This window comes from Oxyura jamaicensis, chromosome Z, assembly GCF_011077185.1.
Source record: "Oxyura jamaicensis isolate SHBP4307 breed ruddy duck chromosome Z, BPBGC_Ojam_1.0, whole genome shotgun sequence".
Taxonomy (NCBI): Eukaryota; Metazoa; Chordata; class Aves; order Anseriformes; family Anatidae; genus Oxyura; species Oxyura jamaicensis.
In genome coordinates, this window is record NC_048926.1 from 69,867,598 (window position 1) to 69,888,829 (window position 21,232).

General features: G+C 35.9%; 1 protein-coding gene across 16 annotated transcripts in view; it reads left to right on the forward strand.

Moving 5' to 3' along the window:
- The window catches only part of LINGO2 (leucine rich repeat and Ig domain containing 2), a 673,216-nt gene that overhangs the window by 195,008 nt on the left and 456,976 nt on the right, over positions 1-21,232 (forward strand). For 14 of the 16 annotated variants that reach the window (XR_004746016.1, XR_004746010.1, XR_004746011.1 and 11 more), the window contains one exon: positions 17,341-17,422. The exons of the other annotated variants lie outside the window; for them this stretch is intronic. The gene's annotated coding sequence lies outside the window, so the exon portion shown is untranslated. The remainder of the gene's footprint in view (positions 1-17,340; positions 17,423-21,232) is intronic. 16 annotated transcript variants of the gene reach the window in all.

Consider the following 21,232-nt stretch of genomic DNA (forward strand, 5'->3'; position numbering starts at 1 on the left):
AAAGAAAGAAAGAAAGAAAGAAAGAAAGAAAGAAAGAAAGAAAGAAAGAAAGAAAGAAAGAAAGAAAGAAAGAAAGAAAGAAAGAAAGAAAGAAAGAAAGAAAGAAAAAGAAAACTGAATCTGCAAGAGTAACTATACAAATACCAATTTGATGTTATCCTGTAGAGAGGTTAGTGCTAGTCCAGCTCATTTCCTCCCCATCTTGCAGTAATTATTCACAGTCTGAGATGATTGAATCTGGCTGGACATTAAGAACTGATTTAGGTGCAGTTTACCTGGAAGTATGAATGCTGCCCGTTGGCTACTCCTTTCACTGACAACCTTTTTCCTCACTGCTCCTTTTAACCATGTTTTGAATTTCTCCAGTACCACATCTAATCGACAGAGTGTTTGCCTAGTTCTTCCACACTTTTCACTGTGCTGTTCACTCTACTGCGCTTCACATCATGCCTCTCTTTCAGAGACACTGTAGGTAATTGTTATAGCACTACTAATAGATTTTTTTTTTCATTATGCTCCTTGTAATAATATATATGATGCTAAAAATAAGACATGGTCTGTGAACTTATATCAGACCATTAAGTAGGTTTTCTGATCTTACGCTTGGCAGAATAAGTTAAGATGTTTCCTTCTACTCCAGGGTTTGAACCCTAATGCTGGGAGATGTTGGCTTATTGCTAATGCTTACCCCAGGCTCACCAGGTTCCCATCCCTAGCTGAGTTTCTCTCTCCTTGAGGCAGATAGAGAAACTGGGAAGGATGTCTGGGGGGTTGCTTTCTGTTTTGGACTCTCTAAGTGCCTACATCCTGCTTAAATTTCAGGATAATATACTTAAATCTTCAGCAATGAAACAGTCCCTTGGCAGATTCAAATGGCACTAATTCCTGGAAAGGAATTGTGAGTAGGAATTTGTGAATCTCACCATTCTTTATACACAAAGAAACATCTTATATTTTTCATACATTTTAGAATACCTGAAGACAAGTATATTCTCTATGTAAGTTAACTCCAGCATTTGTCAAAAACATCTATTTTGTCCACTGCAATAAATATTGCAGTTCTGATCCAAAATTGTTAAGTTCATAGTAATAATTTTTGATAAATATACATTTTGTAGAAAATGATATTTTAAATGTTCAGATGCCAAAGCATTAAAAAAAAAAAAAAAAAGAAAAAAAAAAAAAGTAGTCTCTGAGTTCTTTTTGCAAACAGTCAGAATTGAACTTTTTTTTTTTTTTTTTTTTTTTTTTTTTACACATTAAAGTGTTTTCAGCAGAGTTTCTTTATTTTGGCATATTGTGGGCTTTCAAGCATGACTGGAATTCTGCACAGCATCATAGTTCTGATTTGCATGTCCTGTTAGAGTCACTATTCAACTGTAAATTAAGTATGGAAAATAATGGAACTCTATAATTAAGATTTGGTAAAAGTCAGTGAGTCTCTGCTTTACTGTATTTTATACTTTTTTCAATGTTAAATGAATATGCTTAAATGTGCTTTCATATTTTTATGTGCCTAAAAATCTGAGTCATTCATATATTCCTAAATAAGCTACTGAAATGTCTAGTCACATTGTGTCTCTGAAAAGTATAACCTTGACTGGAAAGTTAGTCATTTTTTACAGTTGACAGGAATCAGCAACAGAGCAGCAAAAGCATTGCTTGTTACACTTTATTAGTAATGGAAAGATACTCTTAACAGTGTCAGTCAGTGAATCTCAGTTCATTTCTGGTTCTCCTAGGCAATGCGGGGAAGACTATTTCATTTTATAGCCTTTACTATCAAGTAAAAATATACCACAAAGGGGATGCCTATGGCTTACCTAAATCATTTGAATTTGATAAAATCACATTTATTTGTCATATGGAAGACAACATATAATGATATTTTGAAAAATTAATGTTCAGTGTGTTTTAAACACTTTAAGACATCTGAGCTACATTCACAGTAATATTAGCTGATTGGATAACGAGATTTTTTTTTTTAAAAAAAGAAACAAACAAGAGTAACAACAACAACAACAACAACAACAACAAAAAACAGCAGCAACATAAAACCACCTATTTTTACTTATACAAACATTAAGCAGATGGTTTGCCTTCTACTCTGTGATGGATTGTTTTTTCCTGCTTTTGTCATGGTGCTGCATGCACAGCTCATATGTGTTTCATCCTGCATTTTCACGCTCTACAAGAAGTGACATTTGTGCATAAATTATATTAATAAAATAGTGTTCTTAGTACAATAATCTTAGTTATGCAGTGATCTTTAGTTTCAGAAACATAATTGCATTATAGCAAGTGTCCTTTACCCAGAGTTTTTTTGGAGGTAAAACGATCAAATTATTGGTTTTATAGGAATACACTAGAAACTACTTATTTATTTGTATAAAAGAATACCAGTTAACAGTGTTTTACTTACATTTTTGTTTCTCAGTCAAATTGACCATGGATATTGAAAGTGGTCAGTCTTTTATTATCTTTGCATGGGCTCAGATTTTGTCCCTCAGGATCCAGATATGAGATGTGGAGAATACCAACCCTGTTCCTTCCGGAACTTTACAAGTATCCAAGAAGCTTCAATGCATCTTGGCAAGTAAAAGAGGCAGAAAGTATGTTAGCTTTGCAAAATTTTTTGGCCATGCAAATAGCCATAATAAGTAATCTCTTACAGATGCATGTTTTGTTACAACAATGTAACTAAAGTACTTAATATATTTTAAGGGAATCACTGCTTTTCTATATCCTCACAGCAGCCACCAAACTCTTCTTTAAACAGTGTTTGTTTGTTTTTTCCATTTTTCAACATGTTCTTATACAGCCATAATATTCAGGCTCTTTGGAAATGAAGAACTTGTTTACACATACCCATTCCTCCCGTGGTTATATTTCTGTAGTGTGATTTCTCTAAAATATCACCTGGTTTACTTACTTTCTTTTATACAAAATAAATCAAATGGCTAAATTCAAAGCTAGCATTAACTTGGAATAGCGTGTGTTGTATCTCCCATTAAAATGGCTTATTCTGAGCTTAGCTGTTCATGCTGTTATTTCAGACTAGACTTCACCCTGCTGAGGGTTCAGTTCAGTGGAAGCAAGTGTTCACATAGTTTGAGAACAACCTTAGCAAAGTTAAACAGCATAAAGAATGTGGTGTGTACAGATCAAGGAAGCAGTATCACCTAAGGGAAAGAGTTCTTAATTTAGGGCTACCCGGTAGTCTGTAACTACTCCCCAAGGTGATCGTGAAGTGCTAAATTCAGACTATTAGTGTTGGTATTTATGGACTGCCATGTAATTTCTCAATGATACCAAGTGATTAAAACTTATTTTTGGTACATACTAAAGTTTGTTCAGTGTGTCAGACTAGTTTCTTTCTGTAATACTACTCACAGTTTGTTATTTCCTTTAAAATCTGTGATGCATTTGGAGGCATATTTTGAGCATTTTACACTTGTGACTCAACATACCAGATTGTACAAGAAATAATTTACACTTTAATCTGAACACATACCTTTGCCAATAAACATAGTGAAAAAATAATTGTGGTATATAGATATCTTCCTTCAGATTCTAAATTCTATAGCTGCTGTTATTCTTCAGCAATTTAAGTAATTCTGTGCCTATTTCTGGGGGAAGGGAAGAGGGATCCTGTCATTTCTCCTACATCTAAAGTTGCTATACTAAATCATTTCTGATAGAGAGAAGGGAAACAGTTTGAAGCTGTGGAGCACAGAAAAGCAGAAAAGCATTTCAGAGGTTACATATCCTGGTTGTCAAGTCTGAGTTTCACAATTGCTGACTTAAATTCTCCCAGAACCGTATTAACTTTTAGCTTTCAATAAATGTGGATCTTTCCATCTTATTTTTTTTTCTCTTCTTAAGAAAAAATATTGGTTTTGTTATATCTCTTAAATAATATTAATAATAAAAAATCAGTGTCAAAATTCACAAAAGTCTTCTGGAAAATATTTTCTCCTATTGCCTCAGAGGAGAAAAGGGAGAAAAGATCAAATGTATTCTCTATGCATTTACTGACAAGTCATCTTTATTTATATCACTGAGAATTTTCTTCTCTTCTCACTAAATCTTTTTTTTTTTTTTTTCAGGAGTTAGAAATGTTTTGTTGAGTACAAGATTCTAGTAAAAGGAATTAATGTAGTATTCCAAGCAATAGCTTCTTGGTTGCTAATATGTGTGAGTTTTTATATATATATATATAGATTCAATATTTAATATAATATTTATAGATTATTAAATGTTTAATTTCAGTCAGTTCATTTGGAGTTTGAACATATTCAGTGAATAGAAATGAAAGTGATTTTTTTTTTTGGACTTATTTAGGTGGTAGTTTGTATTTCCCACTACAAGTGCAGTGCTGGATAAGGGAAGCAGTTCCAGTTCTGATTCTGTTGTGTTCCAGAAGTGAAAAGGCTGCTCTTTGGAATAGGACTTGCCTCTGTGTAAATTGTTTTCACTGGAAGAATTAAATTGCTCTGAGAAGCAGATGGAGGATGTTTTTCCCATTGTCAAATGTTTTTCACATTTAAAAGTATGTCAGACAGGATCAATACAATACTAAGAACCCAGTGCAATGTTTGAGGAAAAGAAATATATATATATATATTATTTAATTTACAACTGTTAGGTGATACTGATGACCTGAAAGAAAACATACTAATTTGGCAAAAGTTACATTTTTTCATTTGGGTTGCATATACTGAAACAACAAAAGACTCATCAAATTTCCTGATAGAGTCTTTGGAACATATATTCTTCAACAACAACAACAAAAAAAAAAACAAACAAAAAAAAATTGAGAAGGCATGTACGAGAATATTCTTCAGCTGAAATAATGAAAAATAATTTTCAGCTACTGCAAAGTGCATTCAGTTTCTTCTAGTTACTAACACATTTGGGTAGAACTTTCATCTGCTTCCAAATCCCTTTTCAACATGTCATGCTGATCTTCTGCTTTGCCATTTTTCATTAAAAGCTGGAAGAAAGCAGATAGTTTAAATATGGAGTTGCAAACTTCAGACTATATATGAAAACAACCAGCTCTCAAATGATGATTAGAGGTAAATGAGAGTATCATTTTCACAGTATGACAAGATCTATAACATGCAAACCTTCTCCTGTACCAGACAGTGTCATTAAAACTGCAGATCTATCTCAGATGGTAAGCCAAACTTCAGAGCCTTTAATACATTCTTTCCAAGGTCAAGGAGAAAACTTGTAGATTTGGTATACTAATTGCGTTTCCTCTGGGCTTGAAAACTGTAGGATTTTCCAGATCTGTTCCATGAATCTATTTAATCTGTGAGTTCAGAGGAGACTATAATTGTTGAGGACTTGCTGAAAACCAGATGAAAAAGTTCTCAAGCAAATAATCCCTAATGTTATCAAATTAGTATTAAAAAAGACTGGATAAAAGTTTTCAGATTAGCATTGAATAGAAATTTCAGTATCTTGAGTACCTGAGTTCAGTAGAATTAGACTTGTGTGCATATTTAAACATCCCCAGGAATCAGAGCTAGAGTATATGCTTAAATAAAGCATGAGAAAAGTTTAAGCCATTCTTCCCAACCTCAATCAGATATCAAGATTATACAACCTCCTAAGAGTTCTCCTGGACTGTTTATTAACTGGTTGTTAACATTTGGAGAAAATTCATACCCACAGAAAAGCTCACTGTATTGTTTTCATCACGCGATCATAGCATTTTTCCCATTATTAACAGTACTGTTTTTCTTCCTTTTTTGTTTTCGTGGTGTTTTTTTTTGTTTGTTTGTTTGTTTGTTTTGTTTTGCTTTGTTTTTGTCTTTTGCAAGTGTATCTCTTTCTTCAAACCAGAGTCTTCTTAGTTAAATACTGCCTTAGACATATGACAGTAGCTTTGATAACTGCACTTGCCTTTAATGCATGGTACATCTTACCTTGTGTTCCAGCATCAGTGAAAAACTCCACTGAAAGATTTATGACAATTTGCACAATTAACAGAATGCAAATTTCTATTAATACTTGTTTTATATGTCTTCAGGGCTAAATACCATATAAAGCACTTTGTACCTAATTTTCCAGTATAGTTAGTTAGGATATTTGCTCGGCTTATAAATAATCAAAAGAAATAAACCCAGGCTAAGATCACATTTTCAGGCTCACAGTGATTCATGCTGGTTTATATTAAAAGTAGTGGATATGAGCTGAAGTCACTGCTCAGATGAACAAAATAAACCTGTGACAGTTGCTTGCAGTAACATATGTTTGCACCATAACCATCAGGGAATTTGCAAGAGCTTTGTTATTGTAAATTCAGTAGGGATAGGAACGGGGTCTGCATTTCCTAGATGGAAGAAGCCTCTCCTAATACCATGCCTGGAGCACTGGTTAAAGAGAGGGAACCAGAGGAATCAGCTGAAGTCCCATTTACCATCAGTAGTAAATCCATGAACTCCAAAGTGACTGTCTAAGTCTTTCTTCTCCCTGCATCACAATTCCCATGATCACTTTTTCTGGCAAGACTGTGGAGAAACACCTCCATGGAGATTGCTTTTGTGGGGAGTTTTTGAGTGCAGGAAAAAAATGGCTATCTTGTCCTCCAAATTCAGCTAACTCCTCAGATAATGTTTTGCTGCTACATTTGCCCTGTGGTACAGACATTAAGTACTTTTGTAGTGCAAAATGTTGTGAAAAAAAAACAGCCTATAATTATTCCACATGCTTCAGTCTGCAGAGAAATATTTTTCTGTGGCAAAGGACATGAAAAGGTGAAGTATGAGCTCAGCTAGAATTAGTGGAAGTTCTTTATGATCTTCTGTGGGTTTGAAATATCATAATAGGTATGTATTCAAAACCCTGTGAAAAAACTTCAGCTATTTATAAAGAAAGAAGTGCATATTTGTAAAAATTGTGCGGGAAGAGTTTATGATCTGCTTTGTACATATCTATAGTGTGAGCTTTTAACCTGCACATAGATGAGAGGAAGGTTTTGTAAAAGCCTCCCACAAATATGAGTTCAATTTTGGGTGGCAGATACAGTTCATTCTCAGAAGTGATATGCTTTAAATAGCCTCTCTATATTCTCTGAATATCTGAATTGAAGAACAATAATTGGAAAAATAAATCATTAGTTCAGATGTTATCTATTACATTCAGTAAAAGTTTTTGATATTCTGAGAGTATTTATCATCTGAATTAAAGCATATTATATTTTAACCAAAATCTCAGCTCACAATCTGTTTTATCCAAAATCTCAGCTCACAATCTGAGTAATATCTCAAATACCATTCAGGCAGAAAACACTTGTAATTCATAGTGTGTTAGCTCTTAAAATAATGTTATTCCTATACTAAACTCAAACTATACACACTATATTCACAAACATTGACTAGTTTAGGTGTATATTTTATCTTTCTGTTTCATATGCCCAGATGGTAATCTGTTTGCTTTGGGGTGAATTCATGAAATGAAGCATCTGGAGTTGAGTGTTTTGATTTGCTTGAGTAGCTGCACCAAGCTCTTGACCGTGAAACAAAATATTTGCTGCTAGAGCTTCTACCCTGAAACTAATGTTGCTAAAGGGTAAGGAAAGCATAAATGTATTGGTACTCTCTTCCAGACTACTATTCTACTAAGATTACTTCAAACCTTGGGGGCAAGAGCTCAGTTCCCCAATCTGAAGACAAATGTCATGTGTTTTATAAACACAGCCTGCTAAAATGACTCAGGTCTGCACTTGAATCATCCATCATCTTAAAAGTGCAAGGTCAAATAACATTTTCCTTTAGTATAAGAACATTCATATAAAGTTTATTTAGATATAGTGACAGTTCTATATTCTTTTTTATATTGCTAAAAGATATCAGTTACATTGCAGGTAGATTACAGCTATAAAATGAAGTGCATCTTACATATGCATGCTGCCTTCTTTTATAAGTGTAACTTTTTAAATTCAGGCACTTGCATGTATGACTATGTGTAAGGAGAAATCCTGAGTATGGAAGACAAAAGAGGCAACTCAATTTCTCAGAGGCAACTCAATTTCTTTGTTTCATAGTATGCAAGGGAAGTGGTAAGCAAAGTTGATTAGTTCCTTGATTAGTTCTTCTGTCATTGGTAATTCCCATGGATTTTAGCAGCACTTTGTGATATCGTTAAGCCATTACCAGCGGCTTTCAAATTGCTCTCTTTCTGTACCCCTGCCTAAAGTAAATGTATCCATGTATCCATGGAATTACTACATGTATTTCATACTTTTCTCTGACCTAGAGGAGATGCAGATCCTCTCTGAATAACAAATACAAGATTAAATATGCTTACACATACAGGCTAAGAAACAGTAGCTTAACTGAAAGATTTGCCCTGACTTGCATTGACTATTGTAATTGGGCACAAGGCCTACTTTTAGGCATTGCTGAAATTACATGTACTGTTTGTTTTTGTCATGAATTTGTCATTAAGATACAAAAGTAAGTTATGCCTGGTTTTGAATAGCAAGAAAATAAATATTCATTTTTACACAAGAAATTAACATTATGTCATGGAAAACAATGTTGCTGTTGCAGATAATAGAGGCAGGCAAACTACAGATGTGGAAGACACCTGAAGAACAAAGTCAATAGGCAACTATAAGAAATATAAGAGTACTGAAGAATACAAGAGGCTTATGCTCAGACAGCTAAATACTTTCTTAATTCCTGTTCTTGTAACTTCTCTTCTTGCCTCTGCATCTATCTAACTGAAATGGGAAACATTCCTGAATAAAGGTCTTATTCCTTCACATTTTCTCATGACAAATCCTATTTGCTGACCTGAGGAGAAAAGATTATAAAATGGACTGTTGCAGCAGTTTAATATTATATTATACAATCTCATTGCTAACTCTTATTTTTCTCTGTCAATGGGTGATTTCATTGTACTAATTATCATGCAGCAAAATAAATCTGTCTGCCAAGACTAATGAAGCCTACAATTAATATCAATGACTGAATGTCAAATCTTACAAGTGGATACTGGGAATTTTAGATGTTCATATTTAGTTTGTCCAGTTCAGTGTGACATGTTTAAACTGTGCCCCTAATTTTTAATTTTATTTTTTTAATTTAATTATTATTATTATTAATAATTATTATTAATAATAATTATGGGATGGGATGGGTTGGGATGGGATGGGATGGGACGGGATGTCTGAGATCTTTGAATAGGAGACATAAATGGATATTTCTTAGCTTTCAGTTCAGAATGACACAAGAAATAAATACCTACAGAGAATATAGATATGTTGCTGAAGCATAAACACCAATGCTGTCTGGTTTCCAGGATATATGTCATTTGATTTTGGTAGAGGGCTGTAAACTTTGGCAGCAGTATTTGAGCAGTATGTAGAAGAATTAATCTAACAATTATACAATTGTTATGTCTTTGTGGAGGAATTCTGTTGGTGGATAAATAACTGGTGGATAAATAACTGGTTAGTGTAGAATAAACACTGAAAAGAAGAGAGACAGATGATGATGTTGTCACTTCTGGTTGTCACTTTTACATTTATCCTGGATTCTGGTATTTTCTCTCTTACTTTTGCTCTTGTTTCCTTGTTATTCTTATTTTCTTATTTTTCTTATATTTCTTACTTTGCACTTTGTAGCATATTGATACTATTGCAGAGTGGCAATTATTGTGACTTTTATTGAAAAATGATCAAATTTTTGAGAGCGATAAGAAGGGCTTTGATGGGAGTTTATAACAATTTTACAAAGACATATACCTCAACACATCACTTTTGCCTGTAGTAGTTCTTAAACATTAAACTTATCATTCATTTTAACTGAAGGTTATATGATGAAAAATGAAGAGAAAGATAGAATTCAGTTCTCTTTTTGCAGAATGCCTCAGTATCTGACTTTCAGCAAAAGCATCAATGAATGTGCATGGGTTTTCTGCAAAGCCAATGAGATAATTCATACTTTGGCTTCAGAAATCTGAAATTTATTAGTTTCCAAAACTCATACATAATGGCTTTCTGATTAAAAATAAATTATAGGAAGTGAAGAACATATAACTTCTGAGGACATTTAAAAAGGGAAACTTATAGAATCATAGAATCATGGAATATCCCGAGTTGGAAGGGACCCATAAGGATCATCAAGTCCAACTCCTAGCACTGCCCAGGTCTACCCAAAAGTTTAGACCATGTGACTAAATGCACAGTCCAATCTCTTCTTAAATTCAGACAGGCTCGGTGAAGTGACTATTTCACTGGGGAGCCTGTTCCAGTGTGCAACCACCCTCTTGGTGAAGAACCTCCTCCTGACGTCAAGCCTAAACTTCCCCTGCCTCAGCTTAACCCTGTTCCCAAGGGTCCTATCACTGGTGAAAAGGTCTCCTGCCTCTCCACTCCCCCTCACAAGGAAGTTGTAGACTGCGATGAGGTCCCCCCTCAGCCTCCTCTTCTCCAGGCTGAATGGGTCCAGTGACCTCAGCTGCTCCTCATACTCTTCCCCTCTAGGCCCTTCACCATCTTCATCGCCCTCCTCTGGACACTTGAACAAATAGTTTGAGCATCCTTGTGGTTATAAACCTGAAAATACTGCCACAGATGAATTTTGGTCACTTGTGGTAATTAAAATAAACTAATGAGAAATGTATATACCAAGTCTATATCCAGTTGCTGTTGTTAAAATGCTAGACGTTATAGATACAATCATGGAAAATAGGTCTGATGGATCACCAAGATCATATGACCCATTCTTCTCCTGCAGTAGTGATCTAGACATATACATGTCATTTCTGACATGTTTATCTGAGTTTAATAATGACAGTAGTACTGGAGGTACCACAGCTGCTATAGTCAGTACATTTCAGTGCCAAACTATCCTTAGAATCAGGAAGACTTTTCCCTAGAGGAAGTTTAATCTTTAATCTTTTTTTTTTTTTTTTTTTTCCCAGCAAGCAATATCACCTAGTTCCATTTGTACCCATTTTACTTTCTGTGCGGTCCTTTTTTTTTTTTTTTTTTTTCTTGTTTGTTTGTTTTTTTTGTTTTGTTTTGTTTTGTTTTGTTTTGTTTTTGTTTTTGTTTTGTTTTGTTTATTTTCCAGAATTTTCCTGTGCACAGTCTGAAATGCTAAAATACAATTACATGTATACAGAGCCCAGTGTGTCCCATAACTGAATAGGAAGCAGTGGACATTTGAGTGTGATACCTCCTCTTACAAGGCTATACTTTCACTGTGTTACTGTGAAACTCCCTTAGATAAGGAGAATGGAATGCAGTCAGAAGAATTATAGAATCATTTAGACTGGAAAAGATCTCTATGTCATCAAGTCCAACCATTAACCTAGCACTGCCAAGTCTACCACTAAACTATGTCCCTAAGCATCATATTGATCCATCTTTTGAATACTTCCAAGGCTGGTGACTCAACTACTTCCTTGGGCAACCTCTTCCAATGCCTCACAACCCTTTCAGTGAAGAAAATTTTCCTAATATCCAACCTGATGAACCTTTTATGGTACAACTTAAGGCGATTTCCTCTTGTACTATTGCTTGTTGTTTGGGAGAAGAGACCAAAAGCCCCTCCACTACAACCTCCTTCAAGGTAGTTGTAGAGTGCAATAAGGTCTCCCTTGAGTCTCCTTTTCTCTAGGCTAAACTATCCTAGCTCCCACAACCACTCCTCACAGACTGTTTACCAGCTTCATTGCCCTTCTTTGGACACACTCCAGCACTTCAATGTGTTTCTTGTAGTGAGCGACCCAAAATTGAACACTGTATTCAAGGTGTGGCCTCACCAGAGCCGAGTACAGTGGGACAATCACTTTCATTGTCCTCTTGGCCATACTATTTCTGAAACAAACCAGGATGCTGTTGGCCTTCTTGGCCACCTGAGCACACTGCTGGCTCACATTCAGCTGGCTGTCAACCAATACCCCCAGGTCCCTTTCCACCGGGCAACTTTCCAACCACTCTTCCCCCAGCCTGTAGTGTTGCATAGGGTTGTTGTGCCCCAGGTGCAGGATTCAGCACTTTGACTTTCTGACCTTCATACACTTGGCCTCAGCCCATGAGTCCTGCCTATCGAGATTCCTCTGCAGAGTCCTTCGACCCTCGAGCAGATCAACACTTATTTGCTGTCGTCTGCAAACTTAATGAGTGCACTTGATGCCCTTGTTCAGATCACTGATAAAGATATTAAAGAGAACTGGCCCCAGTACTGAACCTTCGAGGACACGACTTGTGACCAGCCTCCAACTGGATTTAACTCAATTCACCGTAACTCTTTGGGACCAGCTGCCCAGCCTTTTTTTTTTTTTTTTTTTTTTTACCCAGTGAAACGTATGCCCATCCAAAGCCACAAGCAGCCAGTTTCTCCAGAATGCTAACACCCACAGCCTTTCCCACATCCACTAAGCACATCTCCTTGTCATAGAAGGAGATCAGGTTCATCAAGCAGGACCTGCCTTTGATAAACTCCTGCTGACTGGGCCTGATCACCCGGTTGCCCTGTATGTGCTATACAATGACACTCAAGATGATCTTCTTCTTAACCTTCCCCAGCACCAAAGTCAGACTGACAGGCCAGTAGTTCTCCAGGTCCTCTTTCTGACCTTACTGGTAGATAGGTGTCACATTTGATAGCCTCCAATCAACTGAGACCTGCCCTGATAGCCAGGACTGATGATAAATGATGGAAAGTGGCTTGGTGATCGCTTCCACCATCTCCTTCATTACCATTGGGTGGAACCAATCTGTCCCTCTAGACTTTTCTGTACATCTAAGTGGTGTAGCAGGTCGCAAAACATTTCTTCTTGGATTATGAGGGCTTCATTTTTGCCTTCCAAAGAACAACTGGTTTTACTACTAAAGACTGAGATAATGAATGCATTAAGTACCTCAGCCTTTTGATTGTGGTGATCTGGCACAGCTTAGCAACTCTGCTAAGGGCAGTGTTTTTTTGCAACATATTCTTAGAGTTGACTGTGAACATTTACAGACCTCAGTGTGCAGCAGATTTTGTTAAATGTATTTCTTAATAGAAAGTCTTTGAGATATTCATTTGGATAAAGTATTTGCATCCATTAAGATTTACTTTTATGTTAGCTAGTTCATCTATGTTTAAAAACAAACAAACAACAACAACAACAACAAAAAAAAAACGTTTCTGAGCTAAATATATATTCTAAACAACCTAATGCATCTGCTAAAAAAAATAAAAAAAATAAAAAATTGACTTCACTAGGCTTATATGGGATTTTTTATTTGTTCAATTCTTTAATGCCTGACAAGAAGCGAATTTTAAGACCATGTTTTGAACTATGACAGACTTACGAAACAAACAACTGCTCTCCTCAATGAATCCTGTATAATGTCTCTTTGGAAATCTTTGAAAAAAAAAAGTCAGTGATTTTATATGAAGGAAAACATTACTATTAGCCTTACGAAAATGTATCGCCAAAACAATTCATTATTTTATGCCTGAAACCCTGCCATACATTATACATAAAACTAATTAACTATAGTGTCAAGATATAGATCTGGAGGATCTTTGGCATTATTAATATAATTTTGAAACCTTTTCAAAATCTGAAATATTTATTATTTGACAATTAAAGCAGTAAGCGTTTTTGGTTGTGTTGCATCTCCACATTTTAGCTCTGTGGCCTTCAATGTTAGCCATATTTTAGGTTATATAGAATACATAACTTACTTTTCTAATTCTCATGTTTATTTTGTGCTTTTAGGCCAAAACTATCTTCATTCATTTCACATATGTCTGATGTGTGGCTCAAAAAAAACAACTAAAATATCTGTGTTTTAATTTGTTTTCAAATTTTCTTCCACTGAATTTCATATTGTTCCCACCAGTTCTTGTAGTAACTACTATCTGCACCACTAATGATTTTATAGAAAGTTGTGATAACCACCCCCCATTTGTCTCAAAACTTTTCAATTTTTTCCTCTATTCTATTCACAAAAATTCTTATCATTTTGGTTTGCTTTCTTGATTCGTAAGCTGGCATTCTCTCTGACCTGCTTTCTAAGTCTCCCAAATCTTAGTTCTGAGGGGTAGTACTGAGATCAGGGTGCACTACTTTTTAGGTACTGAGACGGATTTTTTTTTTTTTTTTCCACGTGTGTCACTCAGCAACTCCAAATTTCCTTTACTTTTCTACACTTGGTTAGTAAGTGTGCAGTTCTACAGCTTCATCTTGGTACCACTCAGAGAGCAGCTTGGGACCAAGGGCAGCTCACTGTAAGATGAGACACTGGTGACACCCCACTGCAAGGGAAATCAATTCCTCTGTCTCTCAGATTTTAGGCAGTCACTTGTCTGTATGAGTATCTCTTCTCTTGTCCCAGGGAAACAGTTTCTCTACAACCCTTTTATGACAGACCTGTTGAATGCCTGTTACAATCTGTCAGGACATTCCTTTAATCTCCTGCTGCCACCTGGATTTTGTCTTCAGAAATAAAGCACTGTTGAGACAGAGATATTTTCACCATTTGGGAGTATGATTTTTGTGTTTCTCCCACTGTTTAGGATGTGAATCTGTATATTTAAATGTCCTTTGAAGGTTTGATATAATATAAAGCACAGTTCAGAGTTAAATTCTCCCTGGCTTCCAAAGACTCAGGCTGATCTTTATTCTAAATCTGCAATGTCTGCAGCCAAAGGCAAAAGGAAATGCCTACAATATTTAAAACACTTCCCATTTTTTCAGGAAAAAACAAAAACAAAAACAAAAACAACAAAAAAAAACTTTTAGACATATGGTGGGTTTGCTTATTTAAATGTTTTTATTCTTGTTGTTATATTTTAATTCTGTATTTAGTCTGAGATGGAACCAAACTAACAAAAGGCAAGATTCAAAAATATTTGCAATAGCCCGTAGGAAATGAAAACATGAAAAAACATATACCACCATGAGTTCAAGTAAAGCTCCTCCCCTTCTCCATTAAAAACAGATAAGTTAGCTTTGAACATACTATAATCTACACAGCAGTGAAAGCAAAGCTTGCTCTTTAGTTAATACAATAGTACATAATAAATACAGGAATTAAATACAGTGTAGAATGGTGCAGTGAAATATATATTTAGACTGCTCTTCCAGTATGGTATAAAAGAACTGCTGCTTCTGTGGGAGAGCACTATGAAAAGATTGCTGTTCTTAAAAGAAACAAATAAATTGGCCCAAAAATAATGATGGTAGATACGGCAGTGGTTTAACAACTTGCTTACCCTTTGCCTTCTACAAGAGTTGACCTAATCAGTATAACAGCACATGCATTGAATAACCAACTATATGCTCTTACCAAAGCAGTGTGGCTCTGTTGTAAACTTTACCACAGAACAACACTGAAATAGTGTTGCTTTTTCTTATTTGTCCTTATAATGGGGGCTTGAGTGGCAGCATCCCTCATTAGTAGTTGACGTAGACACCTCTGTTTTTCATAATCAAGATTTGGCAGGAGCATGTAGAGAAACTGAGGTGAATTGACTGTGGCTGGCTGACAGACCCTCATCCAGGCAATCTCTCACTCCTCAACAGGACACTGATAGAAAATAAGACCCAAAAAAGCTTGAGGGTTAGAATAAGGACAGGATGATCCCTTACCAATTACCATCATGGACAAAACAGACTCAACTAGGGGAAGATTTTGGCAGTTAAAAATAGAGTAGGATGATAAGAAGAAAAACAAACAAACAAACAAACAAACAACCTACAAACACCTTCCCCAAACCCTTCCTTCCCACGCTTAAAGTCACTCCTTCATTCCTATTTCCTCTGCTTCCTGCCCCAACCCTTAGCAGTGCAGGGTGATGAGGAAGGTTTTCTCAATTCCTAACACTTCAAGTCTGTCACTCCTTCTTAACGTTTTTTTGCCTTGCTCTGCCAGGGGCCTCTCCACAAGCTGCAAGGGAACTGCTGCTGCATGCCTGGAGCACCTTCTGCCCACCTGCTGCACTGCCCTTGGGGGCTACAGGGCTGGATCTCACCCCTCTCTCCCAGCTGCTGTTGCCCAGCACTTCTTTCCTTTCCTTAACTCCGCTCTCCCAGACGCCCACCCAGTGTTGCTCATGGCTCAGCTCTGTCCAGCAGCTGGTCCCTTTTGGAGCAGCTGGAGCTGGCTCTGCTCTGACAAGGGGCAGCTGCTGGGCTCTGCTCACAGAGGCCATCCTTGCAGTCCCCCTGCTACCAAACACTTCCATGTAAACCAAAGAGGTGGAGTTCTAGACTACTTGCAGTGCTGACAGCTCTTTGCTGCCTTCCAAGTCTTCTCCTGCAAATTGCATAACTTCCCTGTGTTACAGATTCCCCCATTCCCTCAGCAAATCAGTTTTTTGACCTCTTATCCATGATCAACCATATAATATAGTATAAAATGATTGAATTAACTCACCTATTTGTGTACCTCAGAACAAGTTAGTTGAATAAGAATTAGGTACAACATTATGTCTCATCATGAAATATATATTTACTTAAAATGCCTGGCCTTTCCTATAATTACAGTTTAATATTTATATAATATCTTAACAATATTTTAAAATTTTAAGTATATTTCTTTCTTTCTTTTTATATCTCATTATTTCACTTCTCAAAACAATCTTTCCCAGATCATAGTGTGCTTTATGAAGAGGTTCAGAGTCTTTTTCAGGCAATTTGAAAGGTCTCATAAAGGTCATTTCTGCACAGTGGGATCCAAAGCATTCTTTTTTTTTTTTTTTTTTTTTTTTTTTGATTTGCTTTCTGAAAGTCATTAGGGGGTCATGTTGATCAGAAGAGCCCATTGCATTTTTTTTCAGAATAATTTTCAATTTTTCAGTAGCACAGTCCTTCATAGTCTTTGTTATCAGTGTAGTTTGGATTATTGTCTAATCTATAGTTCTTTTGCTCTGTCAGGACTTATTCTGGTCCTGGCAAACATACAAGAACTTTTCTTAACTCCCTTACCTTTGCTGTTGATGACAGTTCTTATCATCTGTTCCAATACCATGAATGTAATGTTCCAATTTCAGTTCAATAAGGCAAGAGGATATCATAGCTCAGAAATGATCCATTCTTTGTCTGTGGAGTTGGAAACATGTATGGAAAAGGCTGTAGAGGTGCCAAGTTCCATCACCAGCAGAGAAAGTTTAGCCTGATGTTGAAAATACTTTATTTATTTTTATTTTTCCCCCATTTTTTTATGGTGCTGACATGCTTTCTGTTCCTTTATGGATGGGAGCTGCTTAAGATCCTAAACCATCTCAAGGAACTTCCCTAAGAACATTGCCATTTCAAAAACCTTGGTACAGGAGACAAGTCTAAATTTATTTTCCTCTTCTTGTTTTCTAGTAAGCGAGCAGCAGAGCTGGAAAACTTGGCAGTAAACTCTTTGTCTTTCCTACCTGTATCCATGGATTGTGGATTTTGCAAGGTAAATGTTCCATTTTAACTAACTACAGTGGTGTATTGTTCTAGTTTCCAGTGCCTAAAATGACCTTATAATACTAGTTGTTGAATATACTAGTTATATAACTCTAGTTGTTGAAGACAATACCCTTGTTTATTGTTTCATCTACACTCTTAGCAATGAATTGTAGTCCTACACCTTGATATAAATACAGTAAGTTTGCGTTGGATTGATTAGCAAGTACATTTTCAGGAAGAAGGAAAATGATTCCATGATCTATAGTTTTTGTGAGTTTCTGTGCTATTTTTCCTATATTTCCATTGATCTGAGTGGACAAACAAATAAGTTGAGCCCGAAGATTTAAATCTGACTATGAATGTATTTTTCTATCAAGATATATTTCCTGTTTTCTGTGCTTATTGGTGATTTTGTGTTACTTGACAATTTTATTAGATGGGAGACTAAAAGTGATCTTTCAAATGTACATGGCTATGTTTCGTAATCCTTACTGCTGTACAGTTTTTAAAATGAGACGTTCTTATACCAGGTTTTACACATACTTCTTCATAACATTCTATATTACAGTATTTTATAATATGATATTTGATTGATATTTGAAAGGTAGTCATATGAAGTATTTGGAAAAAAATGTTTTCAAAAGTTTGAAAATACTTCAGGGAAACTAGCTTGTTTTGATAATTAATTTTGTTACCCTGAGAGACAGTGCTGCTTCTGCCAAGAAAACTAAATCCCTGAGTACCTTCCTCAGCTTTGGTCTAGGTTTAATATTACTCTCTTTCCTTTGAGACTTTATTCACCTCTGAATATTATCTTTGAAGTTGTGTTAGTTGTCTGTAGGAAAGAACATTCCTCTGAATCTTTCTGCCATTGAAACTAGCTCTTTTACACATGGTGAAAAAAAGGATTTCAAAAGCTTTTTTTATTACATATTAAAAATAATCAAACCAGAAGCTATGCAAAAACTGCTTCAAATTCATGCTTTTAAGCGGAGTGCTGAGCTGAAGAATTAGCCCCTCTTGACAGAAGTGCCACTATGAGCTGTATATTCAAGGTGGAAAATTGGCCCTTTTGAAAAATAAAATCAGTAGCCTTCCCAGCACCTAAGATGGGGGAGTGAATATTCTACTCTTCAGCATTTATTTAACAAGCTGAACCCCAATGCTGTGCATTTTAATGTATTGTATTTCTTTAGTATGGAGAGAAAAAAAGGGTGAATCAGACTTTGCTGTGAGTGATAGCCTGCTATGAGATGTGGGTGGTAACTGTAAAAAGAAAAAAAAAAAAAAAAAAAAAAAGCACCATTTCCTTCTAGTCACCTTCTGAAAAAGGGTGTCCATTTTTACCAACTCTCTTTCAGCTTCTAGAAACAGTAGAAAAATTCCTGTTGTAATTGTAATGAGAAGCCCAAACACATTATTTTCCATATAGATTGTTATGCTTTGAACAATAGGACTGGTTTAAAAAGTGTGGGTGACACTGATTTTCAAAGGGGTGCTGGTACAACTTCAAAGACTTTGTTTTATGTTACATAGGCCTTGTCTGTTGTGAGATTGCAAGCCAGCAGAATCTGGGAAAGCATTAGCAATCAACAGCCCAATGGCCACAGCCATATTTTTTACAAGAGCTTAAATACATTTTTTTTTGTGATTAAGTTGCATCATGTTTAATGAAGGTTTAAGCACATACTTCAACACTTGTTGAATTGAGATATATTAGGCTCTTGGCAGCTGAAGAAGTGACAGTGAAGACAATGAGTAAAATTTTCAAAACATCTAGGCAAGTGTTGGTCTTCCTCCATAATGTATGATGGATTAGTTTCTCATGCAAGATAATAAATGCTGCCTCCCCCTCACCCAAAATGTTTTTAAACAGAATGGACAAACAGCATTTAGTTGTGTTCTAAAAAGCTAGTGTAAAGACGTTTTAGCTGAAATAACCAGTACTGAGCTTCCTTTGATTAGAGGTGTAGTTAAATCTGGAGGTGCCATTGATTCTAGAGAACTATGAGTAATTTTTGGCATTGACATTTCAATAGCAAAACATCAATATTCAATTTGGAGTTGGCAGTAAGTCACTGTCAGTGAGAATAGAGTAATATGTCTTATGATGATGATCTTGTGTGCAGTAATGAGATGTTTTTAATCAGTGAAAAGAGGAGGTTCAGAGTTGCAATTTGATAATTCTATTTTTAAACAGGTTTGGAGAATTATTTTGAACAAAATTGTCTTTCGTTCTACCTTTTGTCTTCCTCCTTCTGAAAAGATTAATTACCACCTACTTAACTTGTTTTCCTAGCATTCTTGCTGTGAATTTGGAATGCATAGTACTTCACATCTGCTGATTTGCATAAGCTGATATTGTGAAAGTTTTCTCTGTACTTTTGATTTAGTATTAGAGTACTAACAGAAACATCCCAAACCCCTGAATAGTTGTTAGGCATCCCAAAAATGTCTGCGCTTAATAACCTAGAAAGTATTAACTACTAATGTAAGGCAGTAAAGGTGTAATTATTATTTCTGTTTCAGCAATTTAAAAAAAAAAAAAAATAGAAGAGGAAGGTACTACTTTGGAGTGTCACCGTCTATGTCCATATATATGTATTAATTTTCTAACATGAAAATTAAGATCTCAGCACTTTGTAAGAGGAAAATTTCTGCATGAGCAGAAATTATATATATTATATATATTTCATTGAGAATGAAATAAAAACCAAGAAAATATTGATGAATAGATGTGAAAAAAATAAGACACCACACTTTGTGGTGGTCTTCCGTAACCTAATGTTCCTGCTGTTTCTTTTTTTTTTTTTTTTTTTTTTTTTTTTTTTTTTTTTCGGAAAAGGCTAGATTTAAGATCATTTTTCTTCGTGAATGATTGTGAACTCACATCTGTCTTCTGTGTATGGGAATTCTCTTTCTCTGTGTTTTATATAATCCTTTAATCCTTGATCAGTAAATGCTATTGGACCAGAAATCCTCTAAGTACGTGTTGCAAGACTCTTACTGATGAAGGTGCTATAGAGCTGTGCTTTTATTTTCAGTATCTGCAGTTAACAGCCTAGAGAAGAGCAGGCTGAAGGGAGGCCTCATGGCGGCCTGCAGTTCCCTCACAAGGGGAGCAGAGGGGCAGGCGCTGAGGGGACAGTGACAGCACGCAAGGGAATGGCATGGAGCTGGGACAGGGGAGGGTCAGGCTGGTTGGTAGGGAAAGGTTCTGAACCCAGAGGTTGCAGGCTGGGACACGCTCCCCAGGGCAGTGGTCATGGCACCAAGCTGACAGAGTTCAAGAAGAATTTGAAACACATTCTCAGACATAGGGTCTGTTTTTTGGGTGGTCCTGTCTGGAGCCAGAAATTGGGCTTAAGGATCCTTTTGGGCCCCTTCCAACTCAGGAGATTCTGTGATTCTATGAACAGTCTGTTATTCAAATGAATACAAGCAATGTGAAGGTTTTCCATGCTGTGACATTGGCTGTTGCTGATGCTGTGTTCATGTAGCCAGACTAACTTAGTTTCCTTCCCCGAATGTGCAGCAATGCTGTGTGAAGTGATTTTCACTAAGGCAGTTACCCCAGGTTTCAGCTTAATATGGAGAGAGGTATTTTTTATATCATCAGATATAACCAAACTTCCTATCAATGCAATACATGTCTAGAAATAATTATCTAGTCTTGCCACTGCCTTCTATATTGACTCTTTCACTCTAATTTCTTGTCTTTAAACAGCTATATTTAATGTGTATCTTCAGTGAATTTGATGGAGTAGCACCTGTATATTGAGGGAAAAAAAAAAAAAAAAAAAAAAAAAAAAAAAAA